At 36.6% G+C, this 21,312-nt stretch overlaps 1 protein-coding gene across 5 annotated transcripts in view; it reads left to right on the forward strand.

Moving 5' to 3' along the window:
• Positions 1 to 21,312, forward strand: part of RASAL2 (RAS protein activator like 2) — a 348,451-nt gene that overhangs the window by 139,799 nt on the left and 187,340 nt on the right. The window lies entirely within an intron of this gene.

A 21,312-nucleotide genomic window follows, 5' to 3' on the forward strand; every position in this document is an offset into this window, starting at 1 on the left:
TTTGTGGGGAAAAAGATGCTATATAAGTTTATGGCTTTATTCATCTCTGCATTGACATTAACGTTCTCATTAAATATATATACAGTTTTTAATCAGCATAACTAGTAGTCCAAAGTTACTATATATATATATATATATATATATATATATATATATATATACATATATATACATATATATATACACACATATATATATGTGTGTATATATATATATAATGTGGAAGTGTTGATACTTCTGTTAGAACATTTTCTTTTGTGTTTTCTGAATTTTTTAAAAATGTTTATTTTTGAGAGAGAGAGCACAAGCAGAACAGGGAGAGAGAGAGTGGGGGACAGAGAATCTGAAGCAGGCTCCATGTGCTTGACAGCAGAGAGCCTGATGCGGGGCTCAAACTCATGAACTGTAAGATCATGACCTGAGCTGGAGTCAGCCACTTAACTGACTAAGCCACCCAGGCATCCCCTTTTCATCATTTAAAAAATGTACATCTTTGATGCCACATTATATTAGAAATATACGTAAAAATCAGTATGTGTAAATTATAGATACTGATTCATAATTCCTGATTTTTCTACTTAGTTTTAATTAAAATGTAGTTTTGATTCTCTTTAAAGAAACCAAAAAGGAAGAAAGTGGTGACAAGGAATGGTTGAATAATAAAAAAAAAATTTTGGGGGGGGGGGTGTTGACAGAGTGTGAGTGGGGGAGGGGCAGCAAGAGGGAGACAGAATTCCAAAGCAGGCTTTAGGCTCTGAGCTGTCAGCACAGAGCCTGACATACGGCTCGAACCCACAAATTGTGAGATCATGACCTGAGCTGAAGTCGAATCCTTAACTGTCTGAGCCACCCCAGGTGCCTGGCACCTAAATAGCTAAATGTTTTTATTAGATTCAGAGTCAAATGGTCAGATCAGAAATCACATGTACAAAAAAAAAGTTTCAAATGTACCAAATTGGTTTCTCATTGGGGTCCAGAATCAATGCTAATTTATAATTTTTTTAATAAAGGAAAAAAAGTTTTGTTATTCAAGAGAATAAAGTGCTTGAAAACTCATGTAATCTAAAAATTAATCTCAGGGTTTTTTTTCTTCAGATAATTTCCATATAATTTACTTTGAGATTATGATTTAGTCTGAATAATTCTTTTATTTCTTCTTCTTCTTCTTCTTCTTTTTTTTTTTTAATGTTTATTTATTTTGAGAGAGAGAGTGCCAGCAGGGGAGGAGCAAAGAGAGAAGGAGAGAGAGAACCCCATACAGGTCTGCGCTGTCAGCGTGGAGCCTGATGCTGGGCTCCATACCACAACTGTGAGATCCTGACCTGAGCTGAAATCAGTAGACGCTTTTCTGACTGAGCCACCCAGGCACCCCTGAATAATTTTTATTATGAAAGTAATTCTGAGGCATTGAAAGAAGTACAAATTTGAAAATAAAATTAGGTCAAAAATTATATCCTAGACCTATGACATGTTGCATTTTAAATGTAAAGAAATAATAAAAAATCTAGGTATTGGTTACGAATATTCAAATAATTTACTTTGGGATCTTGCTGTTCACTTATTGGGAAGAGAATGTTATGCTAGGAATATCGTACCCCAGTGAAAGGGCTATATGAACAATAACATGTAAATAAAATGTAAACTCTGTATTTTAATGTTTATAGTTGCATGAAGATTAGGTAATTAAAGACAAGTTTTATTTTGTTTTCAAGGGTACTTTTCGATATGTTTTGGGACCGGCAATCAGGCCTTACCTATCTTTTTGCTTCAGTTACAGATCTCCGAAGTGCTACCAAATAAGATGAATGAAATAGTCTATTAGTTATTAAGATTAGAATACAGGCTTTGGCCCAGAAAACTGAAGAAGGAATTTTAGACAGAGATTAAAGGCAAAAAGTTTATAATTGTTGGAAAAGGATTACATGGCAAGAAACTATGAAATCACAGTCTACCATCTAATTTGTTAATCTATAAACAGGGTTCTTCTTTAGCACCTAATTTTCCCTTTCTGTTAATCAAATCTAATTCATCATCAAGTCTTGTTTCGTTTTATTTTAACCACTTAAATATTTATTATGACCTTTCTTTACTTCTTCTGCCACCATGTTGGTTCCAAATGACCATCTCCCTTGCCTGGATGATCATAATAGCCTATGTATTAATTTCCTATGGCTAATGTAACAAAATTACCACAAACCAGGTGGCTTGAAACAGCAAATTTTTTTTCTCACATTTCAGGAGGTCAGGATTCTGAAATCTAGGTGTCAGAAGGGTTGGTTCCTTTTGAAGGCTTTGAGGGTAAATCTGTTCCATGACTTTCTCCTAGCTTTGTGTTAGTGGCAGTCCTTGTTTTAGCTTCATCACTACAGTCTCTTTCTCCATCATCGTATGGTCTTCCTCTCTGTGTGTCTTTTCTGTGTCTTCGGATCTCCCTCCCCTTTATAAGAACATGAGCCTTATTCCAGTGTGACCTCGTTTTTTCTTGACATTCACGGGAAGTCCAAGCCAGGGCAGTTAGGCAACAGAAAGAAATAAAGGCATCCGGATTGGAAAGAAAAAAGTAAAACTTTCTCTATTTTAAAATGACATGTTCAAGTATGTGGTATTTTCATTCACTTGGAATGGGTAATCTAAAAATGAAATTAGGAAAGCAGTTTTTTTCACAACAGCATCAAAAAAGAATAAAATATGTAGGAAGGAATTTAACAAAAGAAGTACAGAACTTTTATTCTGAAAATTCAAGAATATTATTGGAGGAAATTAAAGAATATCTAAATGAAAAAATGTCATGCTCGTGAATTAGAAGACTTAATACTGAGATGGCTGTAGTTCTATAGATGTTCTATAGTTCTATAGATGGCACTGATCTATAGATGCAGTGCAATCTCTAGCAGAATCCCAGGTGACTTCTTTGTAGGAATGATAAGCTAATTCTAAAATTAATATGGAATTGCAAGGGAACCAGAACATGCAAAAACAATGTTGAAAATGAAAAAGAGTGAAGCAGGACTCAGCACTTCCCACTTTAACAACTTCTAACAAAACAACAGTAATCAGACAGTGTGGTATTTCTTCACACACACACACACACATCCATGAAATAGAATTATATATATATATAAATATATCCATGAAATAAAATGGAGAGTCCAGAGATAAACCATATGTCTGTGTAAGAGCAACTGATTTTTAACAAGTGTGCCAGGACACTTTAGTGGGAGGAAGAATATTATTGGTACTGGGACAGCTTGATAGGCACATGCAAAAATTAAGGTTGGACTGTTACCTCACACAAGATACGCACTCAAAATCGATCAAAGACCTACATGTAAGAGGTAAAACTATAGTACTCTTAAAAATAATATGGACATATATCTTCATTACTTTGGCTGTAGCAAAGGATTCCTTGATAAGACACTAAAAGCATGAACAAGAAAAGAAAAAATAGAAAATTTGAGCTTAATCAAAAGTTAAAACTTTGGTGCATTGAAGGATACTACTGAGAGAGAGTGGAAAAGATAACCCTAGAGAATCGGAGAAAATATTTGCAAATCAAATATCTTCTCTGGGTGTTTTATCAGAATATATAAAGAATACTTACATTTCAAAAATAAAAAGAAAACTCAGTTGTAAAAATGGGCAAAGGAATAGACATTTCCCTAGGGAAGATACAGTAATGGCCAATAAACACATGCAAAGATATTTGAACAAACACTAGCACAACACCAAAAAGTCATCAAGGAAATGCAAATCAAAACCACTAAGAGAGATGTCACCAAGATGGTGATATAGAAAGCTTCTGGATTTCCCTCCTGCCACAGACACACCAAATACACTGCTCTATGTGGAGCAGTTCCTTCTGAGAGAAACACAACAACTAGCTGAATGACTCTTACAGATGGGGCAACTGATCAAACAAACAAACAAAAAAAAAACACAAAAAAACCAAAAAACCACCCACATCAAAAAAGTTAGGAAAGGCTGAGACATTCTCTTGCTATAGATCCCATCCCCATCACAGCACCATACAATCAGGAGGGAGCCCTCAAACCCCAGCCTCTCCCTGAGGAGTGAAGGGTTTGAATCACATATCTGCTGCTCCAACTTTTAAAGCTGCCACCTGAGAGACAGGCCCCCAAATCACCTAGCTGTGAAAGCCAACGGAGCTTGTTCATGAGCCCCATAGGGTTATAGCAAGCAAAGTAGTTACTAATGTGTGTTTGAGTACACATCGTGGCTGTTGCCCTGGGGATCAGCACAAAGGGAGCAGGCAAAAACACCCCTCTCACAGTCTTGTCCTAGAAGGAATTTGACTGTATACTTTATAAGCTGCTGCCTGAGGGTAGAGCTTCTAATTAGCATGCATCTAGGTGCTGACTATGATCTTCCTGGGAGCCCAAAAGAGCTCCTTTGGGTATTGTCCCTGCCTTCTCCTACTGTCTCACTCTTACTCAAAATCCAGGTCTCCAGCTTCTACCTGGAAGGAGCAGGTCCACCTCAACTTTTACAGCTGCTACCTGAGGGATGGGCTTTCAAATCACTAAAAATACCAAACAAATCATAAAGCTGAAAAATAACTGATAAAGATTCAGCATCAGACTAGATCAAACAGAAGAAAGCATCAGCAAATTTGAAGGATAGTGGAAGAACGAATGAAAAAGAAGAATATACATTAAGGGACCTAAGAGAATCCATTAAGTGGACCAATAAATGCATTATAGAAGTCCCAGAAGGAGATGACAGAAAGCTTATTCAAAGAAATAATGGCTGAAAATTTCCTTAATCGGGGGAAAGAAACAGATATCCAGATCCAGGAAGCCTAGAGAGTTCCAAAAAAATAAATCTGAAGAGACTCAAACCAAAACACATTATAATTAAATTGTCAAAAATTAAAGAGGAAAATTTTAAAAGCAGCAAGAGGAAAGCAATTTGTTACATACAATGGAACCATCATAAGATTTTCAGCAGAAACCTTGCCAGCCAGAGGATGTGGGATGATACATTCTAAGTGCTAAAAGAAAAACACCGTCAAGAACATTCTACCCAGCAAAGTTGTTCTTCAGAACTGTAGGAGAAATAAAGGGTTTCCATACCAGGGTGGGGTTGTGGGGAAACTGAAGGCATTTATCACTACTGGACTGGCTTCAAGCTGAAAAAAAAAAACAAAAAAAACAAAAAAAAAAACACTAGTAATGTGAAAATATATGATAGTATAAAACTCACTGTTAGAGGTGAATATATAGTTAAATTCAGAATATTGTGATGACAATGGGTAAAATCACTCATGAATCTAAAGCATAACTACCGTAACTTCTAGTTTAAAAGTTAAAAGACAAAAGTTTAAAAATAACTAAAACTGCAATAATTTGTTAATGGATACATAGTATAAGATGTAAATTATGACATCAAAAATATAAAATGTAAACCTATAGAGCTTTAGTATTCATTCCAGGTTAAATTTTCATCAGTTTAAAATAGACTGTTATAACTATCAAAATATTATGTAAGCGTCATAGTAACCACAAAGCAAAAATTTGTTATAGACACAGAAAAGAGAAAGAGAAAGGAATCAAAGCATACCGCTACAGAAAATGAACAAATTGGGGCACCTGGGTGGCTCAGTCAGTTAAACGTCCAACTTTGGCTCAGGTCATGATTTCGCAGTTTGTGGGTTTGAGCCCCGCTTCGGGCTCTGTGCTGACAGCTCCGAGCCTGGAGACTGCTTCAGATTCTGTGTCTCCCTCGCTCTCTTCTCCTTGCTCCCGTGCCCCCCCCCCCAAAATAAACAGTTTAAAAAATTATTAAAAAAGAAAGAAAGAAAGAAAGAAAGAAAGAAAGAAAGAAAGAAAGAAAGAAAGAAAGAAAGAAATCAAATCACAATGGAAGAGAGGAAGAGAGGAACAAAGGAATTTCATAATAGCCAGAAAACAATTAACAAAATTACAATACTAAGTCTATATCTTACAATAATTGTTTTAAATATAAATGGAGTAAATTCTCACATCCAAAGATTATAGAGTAGCTGAATAGATAAAACAAAACCTAACTATACCTTTCCTACAAGAGTCTGACCTCAACTTTAAGCGCACACATATACTTAAAGTGAAAGGATGGAAAAAAACGTATTCTATGCAAATGAAAACCAAAAGCAAGTGGGGTATCTGTGCTTATATCAGATGATAGACTGTGGACCAAAAATGGTAACAGGAAACAAAAAGGTCATTATATGATGACAAAGGGGTCAATTTATCAAGAGAATATATCAGTTGTAAAGATGTATGCCTCCAACATTAGAATGTCTAAATACATTAAGCAAATATTGGTAGATCCGAAGGGAGAAATGACAATAATATAATAATAGTAGGGGAATTCAGAATCTCACTTTCAAAAATACATAGATTATCCAGATAGAAAATCAGTAAGAAAATAGTGGACTTAAACTACCCATTAGACCAGATGGGTTCAACAGACAAGTAGAGACTATTCCATCTTACAGCCGCAGAATGTACATTCTTCTATAGTGTCTGTAGAATATTCTTAGGATAAATAATATGTAAGTGTGCAGAGCAAGTCTTTTGTTTTTATTTAAATTCCAGTAGTTAACATACAGTGTAATATTATTTTTAGGTGTACAATTTAGTGATTCAACACTTAAATACAACACCCAGTGCTCATCACAAGCGCACTCAACCCTCATTACCTGTTTAACCGTTTCCCCACCCACTTCCCCTCTGGTAACCATCAGTTTGTTTTCTATATTTACGGGTCTGTTTCTTGGTTTACCTGTCGTTTTCTTTCCCTGTGATTGTTCTGTTTCTTAAATTACACATATGAGTGGAATCATATGGTATTTGTCTTTCTCTGACTGACTTATTTCTCTTAGCATAATACTCTGTAGCTCCATCCGCATTGTTGTAAAGGGCAATATTTTATTCTTTTTTATGGCTGAGTAATATCCCACATACATACATGCATGCATACCACACCTTCTTTATCCATTTATTAGTTAATGGACAGTTGGGCTCTTTCCATAATTTGGCTATCGTTAATAATGCTGCTGTAAACATCAGGGTGCATGTTTGAATTGTATTTTTGTATTCTTTGGGCAAATCCGAAGTAGTGCAATTGCTGAGTCATAAGGTAGTTCTATTTTTAACTTTTTGAGTAACCTTCCTTCTGTTTTCCAGAATGGCTGTGCCCATTTGTATTCCCACCAACAGTATAAGAGGGTTCCCCTTTTTCCACATCCTTGCCAACATCTGTTATTTCCTGTGTTGTTAATTTTAGCCATTCTGACAGGTGTGAGGTGATATCTCATTGTAGTTTTTATTTGCATTTCCCTGATGATTAGTGACATTGAGCATCTTTTCATGTGTCCGTTGGCCTTCTGTATGTATTCTTTGGAAAAATGTTTATTCATGCTTTCTGCCAATTTTTAAACTGAATTATTTGATTTTTGGGGGTGTTGAGTTCTATAAGTTCTTTATGTATTTTGGGTACTGACCCTTTCTCAGATACGTCATTTGCACGTATCTTCTCCCATTCCATAGGTTGCCTTTTAGTTTTGTTGATTGTTCGTTTGCTGTGCAGAAGCTTTTTATTTTGATGAAGTCCCTATAGTTTATTTTTGCTTTTGTTTCCCTTGTCTCAGGCAACATACCTAGTAAGAAGTTGCTAGAACTGATACACAAATTCAGTAATGTCACAGGATACAAAATGTACAGAATCTGTTGCATTTCTATACACCAATAATGAAGCAGCAGAAAGAGAAACATACTCAATGGTGAAAAGCTAAATTATCTCCCTGTGAGATTAAGAGCAGGACAAGGATGCCCACTCTCATCACTCTTATTCAACACAGTACTGGAAATGTTAGCCAGAGCAGTTAGACAAGAAAAAGAAATAAAAGGCATCCAAGTTGGAAAGGAGGAAGTAAAATTATTTTTGTAGATGATATGATCTTATATATAGAAAACCTTGAAGACTACATCAGAAAACTGCTAGAACTAATAAGTGAATTCAGTCAAGTTCCAGTGTACAAATAGATGTACAAAAATCAGTTGCAGTTTTATATGCTAACAAAGAACTATTGGAAAGAGATATTAAGAAAACAATCTCATTTACAATAGCATTTACAATAGCATCAGAAAGAAAATACTTAGGAATAAATTTAACCAAGCTGATGAAAGATAACTGCACTGAAAAATAAAAGACAATGATGATAGAATTTGAATAAGGCACAAACAAATGGAAAAGCATTCCATGCTCATGGATGGGAAGAACAAATATTATTGAAATGTCTATGTTACCCAAAGCAGTCTACACATTTAATGCAATCCCTATCAAAATATCAATGAATTTTTTCACACAAACAGGAAAACAATCCTAAAATTCATGTGGAACCCCAGAAGACTCTGAAAATCCAAAGCAGTCTTCAAAAAGAATGCCAAAACTGGAAGAGTCAAACTCTCTGATTTCAAACTATATTAGAAAGCTATAGTAATCAAAATAGTATGGCATTGGCATAACATCAGACACACATGAATGGAACAGAATAGAGAACCCAGAAATAAACCTATGCATATATGGTCTTTTAATTTTTGACTGAGGAACCAAGAATATATAATGGGGCAAGGATACCCTCTTGAATAAGTGGTGCTGGGATAACTGGATCTTGACATGTAAAAGAATGAAACTGAATTCCTATCTTACATCATACAGAAAAATCAATTTGAAATTGGTTAAAACGTGACATAGACTTGAAACTATAAAAATTTTAGTAGAAAACATAGAGGGAGAGCTCGTTGACATTTGTCTGTTTTTTTGGTTTTTTTTTTTTGTTTTTTTTTTTTTTGATTTGACACCAAAAGCAAAGGCAACAAATGCAAAAATTAAAAAGTGGGACTACATCAAACAAAAAAGTTACTCAGCAAAGGAAACCAATCAATAAAATGAAAAGACAGCCTATGGAATAGGAGAAGATATTTGCAAATGATATATCCAATAAAGGGTTAACACCCAAACTATACGAGGAACTCATACAATTCAATAGCCCCCCCAAAAAAAAAATCTATGAAAAAATGGTCAAAGGGTTTGAATAGACATTTTTCACAGAAGACATACAAAGGCCAAGAGTTACATGAAAAATTACAAGAGTTACTAAAATTCAGGGAGGTATAAATCGAAACTAAAATGAGATAGTCACCCTTTTTATGATGGCTAGTAACAAAAAGGTAAAAGATAACAAATGCTGAGCATATGGGTAGAAGCTAACCCTTGGGAATGTAAACGTGTACAGTCACTGTGGAAAACTGTATGGAGGTTCCTGAAGAATTTAAAAATAGAACTACCAGGGCACCTGGGTGGCTCAGTCGGTTAAGCGTCCACCTTCAACTCAGGTCATGATCTCACACTTCGTGAGTTCGAGCTCCTTATCAGGCTCTGTGCTGACACAGTCTGGAGGCTGCTTCGAATTCTGTGTCTCCCTCTCTTTCTGACCCTCCCCTGCTCACATTCTGCCTCTCAAAAATAAATAAACAAAAACAAGTTTTTTTTGTTTTTTTTTAAATTTTTTTAACGTTTATTTATTTGAGACAGAGAGAGACAGAGCATGCACGGGGAAGGGTCAGAGAGGGAGACACAGAATCCGAAACAGGCTCCAGGCTCTGAGCTGTCAGCACAGCTGACGGGGCTCGAACTCACGGACCGCGAGATCATGACCTGGGCCGAAGTCGGCTGCCCAACCGACTGAGCCACCCAGGCACCCCAAGTTTTTTTTTTTTTTTTTTAATAGAACTACCATATGATCTAGCAATCTCACTTCTGGGTGTATATCCAATTGAAATATATCTGTACTCCCATGTTCACTGGGGCTGTTATTCATAATAACAAGGGTATGGAAAGAACACAAATACCTGCTACAGATGAATGGATAAAGAAATAAGTATATATGTGTGTGTGTGTATATATATATATATATGTATATTTATTATATATGTGATTTATAAAATATTTATAATGGAATATATTTCAACTCTAAAAAAGAAGGAAATCTTGCCATTTGCAATTTGGAGAAACCTGGAGGGAATTATGTTAAGTGAAATAAGTCAGACAGAGAAAGACAAATGTTACATGATATCACTTATATGTGGAATCTAATTTAAAACAACAGACAAAGTGAAGACCTAGAAACACAGAGTAGAATTACGGTTGTTAGGGGTTAGCATTGAGGAAAATAGGGAGAGGTTGGTAAAAGTGTATAAACTTGCAATTGTAATATGAATAAGGGCTGAGGATCTAATGTGTATAACATGGTAACTATGGATGATAATATTGTATAATTGAAATTTTCTAAGAGAATAGAATTCAAGTGTTCTCATTGAAGGAAGGTAAATATGGGAGGTGATGGAATCCTTTTTACTGTGACACATTTATCAAATCATCATGTTGTACACTTTAAATATATGACAATTTTATTTGTCAACTATAATTCATTAAAGTGGAAAAAAATTCCACAATGAAATACTGCTTCATATATATTAGAATGGCTGGAATAAAAAAAGAAGCCAGATATGATAAATATTGGTGAGGATATAGAGAGATTGGAACCTTCATAAATTGCCGGTGAAGATGTAAAATGGTACAGGTGCTTTGGAAAATGACCTGGCGGTTCCTCAGTTAAACATAGAATAACCATATAACTCAACAGTTAGACTTCTAGATAACTCCTCAATTGAGATAAATGAAAATATAGGTCAACATAAAAACTTGTTCACAGATGTTTATAGTAGCATTGTTGATAGGAGTGAAAGTTGGAAAAACTCAAGTGTGTATTAACCGATGCATGGGTAACTCAAAGTGGTAGATCCACACAGTGGTGTACTAATGCATGTTGCAACATGAAGGAGTTTTTAAAATGTTACACAGGGGGTGCCTGGGTGGCTCAGTTGGTTAAGCATCTTGACTTGAGCTCAGGTCATGATCCCGCAGTTCCTGAGTTTGAGCCCGAGTCAGGCTCCCTGCTGACAGCTCAGAGCCTGGAGCCTGCCTCACAATCTGTGTCTCCCTCGCTGTCTGCCCCTCCCCCACTGTGGCGCCCGCGCACGCGCTCTCTCTCTCTCTCTCTCTCTCTCTCTCTCTCTCAGAAATAAACATTAAAAAAACAAATAACAAAAAATAAAATGTAACAGAAGAAAGCCCACAGATGATACGATTCTGTTCATATCAAATATTTAGAATAGGGAAATACATGGAGACAGAAGGTAGATTAGTTGTTTCTTAGGGCTGAGGGGAATGAGATTTGAGAGTGATAGTTAAAACATGACACAACTCCTTTCTGAGGTGATAAAAATGTTCTAAAATCAACAAAGACCATAATTGCACAGATCCAAGAATATACTGTAAACCATTGGATTGTACACTTTAAATGGGTGAACTTTATTCTGTGTGAATTGTATTTCAAAAAAGCTGTAACAGAGAAATGTCTGTCTTCCCAGGTAAATTATACATGTTTTGATATCACAGATAGTGTTTGTTTTATAACCATTATATTGTTTTTTAGACTTTAGAGTATGAAGTATATTCATGAACAGCCTTAGCAGTTTGAGTTACTGAAGAAAAAATCTTCTATTTTAGACTTAGTGTTCTTACAAATTGCCTAAATTGTGAGGTTTGTTTTGCTTTCATAATAGACATCAATTTTGTTATTTTAAAAATAAATTTGATAATAGTTGTTTTAGCACATTTGGAGATCCAAGAACATTTGGTGTCTTTTGTCTTGTCTGAACATGTTTCTAGCTTTATCTTCCCCTACAATCTTCTACATTTTTAGAGTTCTCATTAAGACTTCTGCTCAGTATAAATCAAGTTGTGTTAGTGACATGAAAAACATCATTTGTCAGGTAGATATTTAAGCCTGAATATGAAAGATAACATGATAGTAAACCAAACAAAGATGTATGAAAGACCACTGGGGCCCGTGGGTGGCTCAGTGGATTAAGCTGCCAACTCTTGAATTCAGCTCAGGTCATGATCTCATGGTTCCTGAGTTTGAGCTCTTTGTCGGGCTCTGTGCTGACAGAGGCAAGTCGGCTTGGGATATTCTCCCTCTCCCTCCCCCTCCCCGCCCCTCCCCCTCCCCAATAAATAAACTCAGAAAAATAGACAACTGTTCTTTAGAAAATAGGTATGATAGTAAAGTTTGCCTTTTTTCTTTCCTCTCCAGTTTTAGGAAAAGGAGAAATGTAATGGTAGATTTTATGATTTTAAAATCCATTTCCTTCATCTTAATTTTGATTAAGGTTGCTTGAATTTTAAGATGTGACATTATGTTCATTTAAAGTTTTCATTATGATTAACATTATGACTTTTGCTATCGGCTTTTAAAATCATTTAGATGAGTGATTCACACAATGCTTTTTTTTTTTTGAGTCTTAAAAAGAAAAAACAAACTCACAAGTAAAATTATTTCACATTATTGTATTTCAATATCTCAAGAGTCTTTGTATATCCTAAATGAGCAACTTTAGTGAAATGTCTAAAATATCTTATAAAAGACTCTTAGTTGCACAACGCTCCACATTTCTTCTGTGAAACCTTCTGACTGTTGCTGTGAGCGTGCTGGACATTTGGGGCTGGAGGGCTGCTGTCCAACAAGCCCACTCCCTTCTGTACCCTTCCCTGAGATTGGAAGCTTACCAGGAATCAGTGCTGTTTGCTTCCAAACCTGCCAGTTTGTTCCGGTTTTTGTAACTACGTTATTTTTAATGATTTATAAATTGATGAAATATGGGTACAAAAAGTTGATTCCATTAAGTTAAATTTTAATATTTTGGGAGGGCTCATTTAAAGGCAGTAGCTTGTGAATAATTGCTTTTAGTCTGGTGAGTCGCCCCTAAAATAAGGGAAAGTAATCTAGGAGGACTCTGTATTGCAGTTATTTCAGCAGTGTCTTTAAGTTTTTCAGTAAGTAAAGAAAAATACAATAATTGGAAATAATAGTTGGGTTATAATGGATGTGGTTTATGCAAAAATACCACGTAGAACTATGAATCACACTATTCATATTACAAAAGAATGCTTGGCTCTAAATCAAAAGATTGGCCAATGGGCTTACATTTATATGTGTGATTTTACAATATACTTTTAAGGTATGCAAGTACAGATGTACCTCAGTGGTTTTGTGGGATCACCACAGTCTAGCAAGTCACATAAATTTTTAGTTTCCCAAAGCATGTAAGTTATGTTTACATTATACTGTGGTCTGTTACAATAGCATTCTGTCTAAAAAAAACCAACGTATATACCTTAATTTTAAGATACTTTATTAGCAAATAATGCTAGCCATCATCTGAGCTTTCAGTGAGTCATAATCTTTTGGCTGGTGGAGGACCTTGCCTCCACGTGGATGGCTGCTGCCAATCAGGACGGTGGTGGCCGAAGGATGGGGTGACTGCGGCAATTTCTTAAAATAAGACAGCAATGCAATTTGCCACATCAACGGACTCTTCCTTTCTCTACAGACTTCTCTGTGGCATTTGGTGCCGTTGGATAGCTTTTTACCCACAGTAGAACCTCTTTTAAAATTGGGGTCAGTGCTTTCAGACACCGCCGTTGCTTTATCCACTAAGTCTATGTAATACTCTCAGTCCTTTGTAGTCATTTCAACCATCTTCACGGCATCTTCCCCCAGGAGTAGATTTCACCGCAAGAAACCACTGTCTTTGCTCATCCCTAAGAAGCAGCTCTTCATCCGCTCAAGTTTTATCATGAGATTGCAGTAATGCAGTCCCATCATCAGGCTCCGCTTCCAGGTCAAGTTCTCTTGCTATTTCTGTGATATCCACAGTTGCTTCCTCTCAAGTCTTGAATCCCTCAGAGTCATCCATGAGGGTTGGACTCACCTTGTCCCAAACTCCTGTTAATGTGGGCATTTTGACCTCTTCCCATGAATCACAAATGCTCTTTTTATTTATTTTTTTTTTTGAGAGAGCGAGAGGGCACAAGTGAGCGAGCAGCAGAGAGAGAGAGAGGCAAAGAAGCGGAGCTCACCAGGGGCTTGGAATCACAAGTGTTCTCATTGGCATCTAGAATGGTGAATCTTTTCTAGAAGGTTTTCAATTTACTTTACACAGATCCATCTTTGGCAGGTGCAGCCTTATGAAATGTATTCCTTCCTTCCTTCCTCCTTCTCTTGCTTACTTCCTCCCTCCCTCCCTTCCTTATGAAACGTATTCCTAAAGAAGACAACTTGAAGGTTGAAATGACTCCATGATCCATGGGCTGCAGAATGAATGCTGTGTTAGCATGAAAGCAACATGAATCTTGCCGTACATCCCCATCAGGCCTCTGGGCGACCAGGTGCGTTGTCAGCGAGCAGTCACATTCTGAAAGGAAACTTCTTTCCTGAGCAGGTCTCAACAGCGGGCTTAAAATATTCAGGAAGCCATGTTGTAAACCGATGTGCTGTCACCTAGGCTTGTTGTTCCGTTTCTAGAGCACAGCCAGAGTGGATATAGCATGATTCTTATGGGCCCTAGGGTTTTCAGAATGGTGAACGGGCATTGGCTTCAACTTCAAGTCACCAACTGCATGAGCCCCTACCGAGAGAGTCAGCCTGTCCTTGCAAGCTCTGAGGCCAGGATCGACTTCTCCTCTCTGCCCATGAAAGTGCCAGCCTTCTTTGTAGCCTTCTTCCCACAGAAGGCTGTTCCCTCCACACTGAAAAGCTGCCGTGTGCTGCAGCCACCTTCAGGAACGATCCTGGCTAGACCTTCTGGATAACCCGCTGCGGCTTTTGCATCAGCGCTTGCTGCTTCGCCTGGTACTTTTATGTTTTGGAGGTGGCTTCTTGCCTGCCTTAAGCCTCATCAACCAACCTCTGCTCGCTTCCAACTTTTCTTCTGCAGCCGCCTCACCTCTCTCAGCCTTCGCAGCCTTGGTGTGGAATAGACTCTGGCTGAAGGGAATGTAACGGCTGGTTTGACCCTCTGTGCAGACCACGGAAACTTTCTCTGTATCAGCAATAAGGCTGTTTCGCTTTCTTATCACGTGTGCGTGCCCTGGAGTAGCACGCTTAATTTCCTCCAACGACTTTTCCTTTGCATTCATAACTTGGCCAACTCTTTGGGGCACAAGGCCTAGCTTTCAGCCTCATTTGGCATTCAACATGCCTTCCTCACTAGGCTTAAGCATTTCTAACTTTTCATTTAATGTATGACATATGCGAGTCTTCCTCTCATGTGAACACCTAGAGGTCACTGTTGGGTTATTAACTGGGCTCACTATTGTTGTGTCTTAGGGAATAGGGAGGCCCTAGGAGAGGGATAGAGACAAGTGAATGGCCGGGTCATAGAGCAGTCAGAACATAAACAATATGTATCAATTAAGCTCAGTTTTAGATGGGAATGGTTCATGGTGTACCCACAGTTATAATATTACCCTCAGAGATCACTGATCAAAGATCACCAAACAAATAAAATAACAAAAAGTTTGAAATATTGTGAGATTTACCAAAATGTGACACAAGGTGATTAAATGCTATTAGAACAGTGATATCAATAGACTTGCCATTGCCACAAATCGTCAATTTATAAAAAATGCAGTTATTTGTTAATCACAATGAAGGTAAGCCCAATAAATGAGATATACCCATACAACTAAAAAAATTCTTTAGGTGATTTGCAATTTACCGATGATCACAGAAAACACCGTTTCTTGAGAGTCATGTCATCATTTATAAGAACTTTGCAGTCAAGTTGTGGTGGTGTACCACCTGTTCCATCTCTGGATACCTACAGTTGTTAAATTTAACAACCATACCTCTTCTGTCTACCCACAGCACCTTATTTCTTGTTCTTTTTTGTGTGTATCACATTGTATTGCTAGTGTCTGCTTATGTATTTGTCTCACTGTGGGCTCTGCACTTTTTCTCCCTAATGTCTAGCACGCTTATTTGATTATATGGAAGTAGTCAATAAATATTTGACATACATTCTTTCACCTTTGAAATTGAAAGATTTAAGGGCACCTGTGTGGCTCATTCGGTTGAGCATTTGACTCTTGATTTTGGTTCAGGTCATGATCCTGGAGTCATGGGATTGAGGCCAGTGTTAGTCTCTACACTGAATACAGAGCCTGCTTAAGATTCTCTCTTGGTCTGTCAGTGTCTCTCTCTGTCTCTCTGTCCCCCCCCCCCCCAACTTGCTATCCCTCTGCCCCTCCCCCACTCACAGGCAGTTGCACTTGTTCTCTCTCTAAAAAAATAAAATTGATAGATTTATTCCAGATACACAGTGGAATATTTCTCAGACATAAAAAAAAAATGAAATATTGCCATTTACAACAATGTGGATGGAGTTAGTATAATTCCATCTGAAATAGAGAAAGACAAATATCATATGATTTCACTCATATGTAGAATTTACAAAACAAAACAAGCATGGGGAGAAAAAGAAAAGAAAGGCAAACCAAGAAACAGACTCTTAACTATAGAGAACAAACTATACCAAACTAAAAAAACAAACTAGAAACTAAATCAGAGGGGAAGTAGGTGGGGAACGGGTGAAATAGGTGATGAGGATTAAGGAGGGCAGTTGTGATGAGCGCTGGGTGTTGGATGGAAGTATTGAATCACTAAATTGCACATCTGAAACTAATACTACGTTGTGTGTTAATTAACTGCAATCTACATAAAAGCTTTTAAAATTGGTAGATTTCATAATATACATTGTCCTTTACATTTTTTGCACTAAGGAATATAAATTTGTACACACACTTTTTGAAAAATATGTTTGGAAAAATATGCGTAAGAGTCTTAAAAATGCAAACCTGTGATTCAGTACTTGCCTTTCTTATAGTTTATTCTAAGAAACAATCAGAGATACATAGAAAGTTTGGGTATGGTATTTGTCGTAAAATTATGTATAAAATTGAAAGGTTGGTCCAACCTATATTTTCACCATCAGGAAATTCATTCAACTAGTTTAGGTACATTTATATGATATGATACTATATAAAAATCAAACTCAGACTGTTATAGTATATATGATAATACAAATGATGTACTCCCCATCGAATTATAGCCTAATCATTTTGGCACATTTTTTCATCATCATTTTGGATACTGATTATGTATCCCTCATATTTATCATTGCACCAAGTTCTACTTCATCAAGAAGTTTAATGTGTATGCCATTTTTCTGTTCAAGTTATTGTAGGGCTGAGAATTTACCTATATATACCTATATATATATATACCTATATAGGTATATATATATATAGGTATATATATATAAGTATATATATATACCTATATATATATATATATATATATATATATAGGTATATATATATATATAGTAAACCACTAGAAATTAGGTTTATATGCTTCCTCATCTTATTCTAGATGATCTTCATGAGACTGTTCCTGGCCTGGTTATGAAAACAGATAGTTTGGTCCTTGGTCTGCAGTGCTAGGGAAGGAGTCAATCTGCCTAATGTCTAGAAGGAATATTCTGCATTTCTTTATGTCCTATGCTTGGGAGGACATGGCTTCTTCCATTTGCCCTGCATTATCAGGCTGCTGGCGGTTTTTCCCACGTTTCCTTCTCTCTGCTTTGCTATAATGGGAAGAAGGATGGACTTAAAGGAGTTTGGGAATAGCTTCTTAGCTGTTCCAAACTTTTTCCCCATCTGCTTTCGCCTTATTTCCTTTTGACCAGATTTGACCCTATGAAAGCACCATCATTTACAGTGAAACTGGTTTTTAGTTGATGAAATTATGCACTTTTACAAAAAGATGTGATGCTTCTACTTAAAGAATTACTTTTTGTTGTTGTTTTTAAAGTGTCCATATGACAATGGGGAAGGGTAGAGAAAAGTATCTGTTAAATTTAGTGAAGCACTAGTACAATTTTGAAACAAACAACAAAAAGTTTGAAATACCATTTTCCAGAGCAGTAATTAGAACAAATAACCAGATCATGGCTGCTGTGCCTTCCAGTTCACTAAGTTGAGTTTTGCCAGGATACGTATCTTTCCCAGGATACATATCTCTGCATAGTAGTTATATGCAAGTGAATTGCTTTATTCAGTAGACCATGATCATAAGATATGGTTAAAGATATTTTGCTTATAATAAATCACATTTAGTTTTATTTCATATGGGCACTCATGACAAGGCCATATTTGTTACTTTTGGAAGCTTGTAGGGACTTATATAAAGCCCACAATGGTTTTCTAAAGTAAAAAAACAAAAACAAAACCTTAACATTTTATACTTCTCTTCTGTTTTTTTGAGGGGCTTGCAATTGATTCTTTACACACACTATTTAATTCATTACTGTTTATTAAATTTTTTTTAGGTTAGATAAGCCACAATGTAAATCATTTCTTTCTTCACTGGGATTCTGACTTTTCTCTGGGTTAAAACAATAATATATATTTTCAAAAGTATCAAGCAATGTGTAAGTTCCCTGAAATGTACTCAGTACTTAATAACTTGAATTAAAATAAGTAAGTATCTAATACCGCTTTCACTCCAAGGAGTTTGTAATGAAAGATGGTATTTAAAAAATATACAAAAAACAGCTAAAGAAAGACTTTCTTTGCCTTGTAATCCTCGCATTGTAACAATCTGAATGTGAAGTAGGTAATATAAAGAAAGAAGCCACAAGGTGTGGCTTTCCATTCATTTAGCTCCGTGCTCCCTGCTGCTGCCATTATCGTCAGATAGCTCTTGGGACTCTGTAATTGCAGTCTCTGTGAGTTCTTTCTATTTTCCTTGTCCATTTCCAGCTTGCATTTTGAGAAATAATTAGTTAAAATATCTGTCTCCTAAATAGAAAAATAAGAACTCTGGAACTGTCCAAAATCTCAGTGGCACATGTAATTTATCTAAAATATCCCACAAATAAAGTTGATATAAATAAATATAATATAAATAGGTCTAACGGTGGATAGATAGATATTAGAGATGAGCTTAGCCACAGACCTTTGGTGACAATTTAGCCCTAAGTACAACCTTTTTTAAAGAGACTTTTTATGAAGGATTGTAAGTTTGTTTTACTTTTAGCAATAATATAGTTAATCATAATACCTCACACTTAGCCTGTGTTTCTTCGTTGCAGTAGCTACTCTAGCTAGAATAAACAAGTTTACGTACTAAATTCATATGTAAGTTCAAAGCTTACATTAAGTAAGGAAAAGTAACTTTTCCAGGAGAGGCACACAAGGAAGAAATTATTTTGTTACTAAAAGGGTACTCCATAACACAGAGGAACATTACTGTAGGGCTTAATCAGAAGTGTTTATGTGCATTGCATTTTAAAAATCTCTAATGTGAAGTTTCCTTAAAGGACTCCAGCCTAGCCTTTTGAGAGTCCATTAATAGGACTACATAAATTCTTAATCCTCTTTTTTGCTGTCATTATGTTGAGAATATCAAAATGAATAATTGAATGATTGAGGAACGTTCCTGACTATATTATTTGGAAGAATTACTGGAGCAAAATCAGTGTCCTTTCACTGCTGGAAACAGTGACTAAAAGAGAGAAAGTGGGCAGGCTCCTGGTATTGTTCAAAGGTCTTGCTCCTGGGCTTTGTACAACTGCAGGGTATTTAAAGTTCCTGGTATCCTTGGCAACACAAACTGTTTGTGATACCAATTGGTGCTTGTGTTTCGATGATGTCATACAATTTACAGATCCACACAATGGATCTCTTGTTTGTGGGCCTACAGAGGACTTCTGACAGTTTAGGAAAAGCACCTGAATACCCATAGGAATTGAGGCTTAATTGTGTGTGTGTGTGTGTGTGTGTGTGTGTGTGTGTGTGTGTGTGCGTGCGCGCGCGCGCGCGCGCCCGCCCGCACCCGCGCGCACACCCACCCATGTGCGCCAGTGAGCAAGCAAGAGAGCAAAGAGGGGGGGGGGGGCGGGTGGAAAGGGAGAGGGGGAGAGAGAGAGAGAAAGAGAGAGATTTCTCTCAGGCTATAATTTTGAGAAGTAGTGACAATCTACTCTCTATTGCTTAATCTTTTGAGTTTGAATTCAACTTTTTTAAAAAAGCAAAAAATATCACCCACCAAATTTCTCATTGTTTTGCATTCTTGTGATTGCATCTGAGAAGTATATACACATTTTTGTACTAACTAAAACTTGTAAAAAAACAGATGAGGATTAATTGCTCTTCTCAAGTTTAGCCATCAGCTATGCACTTGTAAGAGGCTTACAGAGCTGGGAGTATTTGAACTAATTGGTTAGATTAAAACAGTGCCATTAAAAAGATTATTTGATTTCCTCTTGTCTTTCTGCGTCTCTTTTTTTTTTAAATATGCAAAGTAATTAGTGGAAGGACCTAAATGATTTACATTAAGTTGCCAGACCAGCTTAAATAAAAGAATGTGTTTCTGCCCTTATATTCACGGCTGCTTATCATTGTTTCTGTTTGCATCAAGAACGACGTGTGGATTCATGACACAGTGGTATACAAGGCCCTTTCCAATGGAATTTTCCTTTTATTAAGGCAAACCTGTGCAGATTATTTTCCCCCAGAGTATTTCCAAGAGTGATTTATTGACATACATCATACAGTTCTGAAGATCATTCACAGTTTAAATGAGGTTTTTTCCTCTGATATTTTATTACAATATTTTTAGCATCAGTAGTTTTGAATTGGAATAAGAAACTAACCCATTATTTCAGATGTGGGCAGTATAAACAATAATAAGAGTTAATGTTTATTGAAGGCTTAATATATGACAGGCCCTGTTCTAAATGCTGAACATTTCTCATTTAATCCTTACCACATCCCTGTGAGGTAGAGATCATAATGTTCCCATTTTAAAGATGAGGAAACTGGGGCCCCAAGAGGTTAAGTATCTTGACTAAAGTCTCACAGCTGGTAAGCAGTAGAGCAGCGATTCCTTTTCAGGCAGTCTGACTCCAGATTTTGTATTCTTAACATGATGCCTCTCAATAACAATAATAATAATGAGGGCTATGAGCACTTCTCTGTGTGCCAGAAATTGAGAAATTGTTCTTATCTTTCTCTAATGTGTTGACTCAGTCAAATATCCTAAGTTGGAACATGGGTCCTGCCATGACTCTGAGTCTTACTCTGCCAAGTTCCTGTGCTTTGATAGCCTCAGATCTTTGTAATCAATTCATATATGCTGAAAATCAGGAGTGAGTTATGTTAAGCAGCTTCTGTAGAAGGAGCGTAGGAGAGGTCAGTATGTACCAGGGCTGACTTAGTATCACCTTCCTGTCTACTCAAGTACTGTATTACTTATCTTAAGGGGGAAATTAAAAC

This window comes from Panthera leo, chromosome F3 (genome assembly GCF_018350215.1).
Source record: "Panthera leo isolate Ple1 chromosome F3, P.leo_Ple1_pat1.1, whole genome shotgun sequence".
Taxonomy (NCBI): Eukaryota; Metazoa; Chordata; class Mammalia; order Carnivora; family Felidae; genus Panthera; species Panthera leo.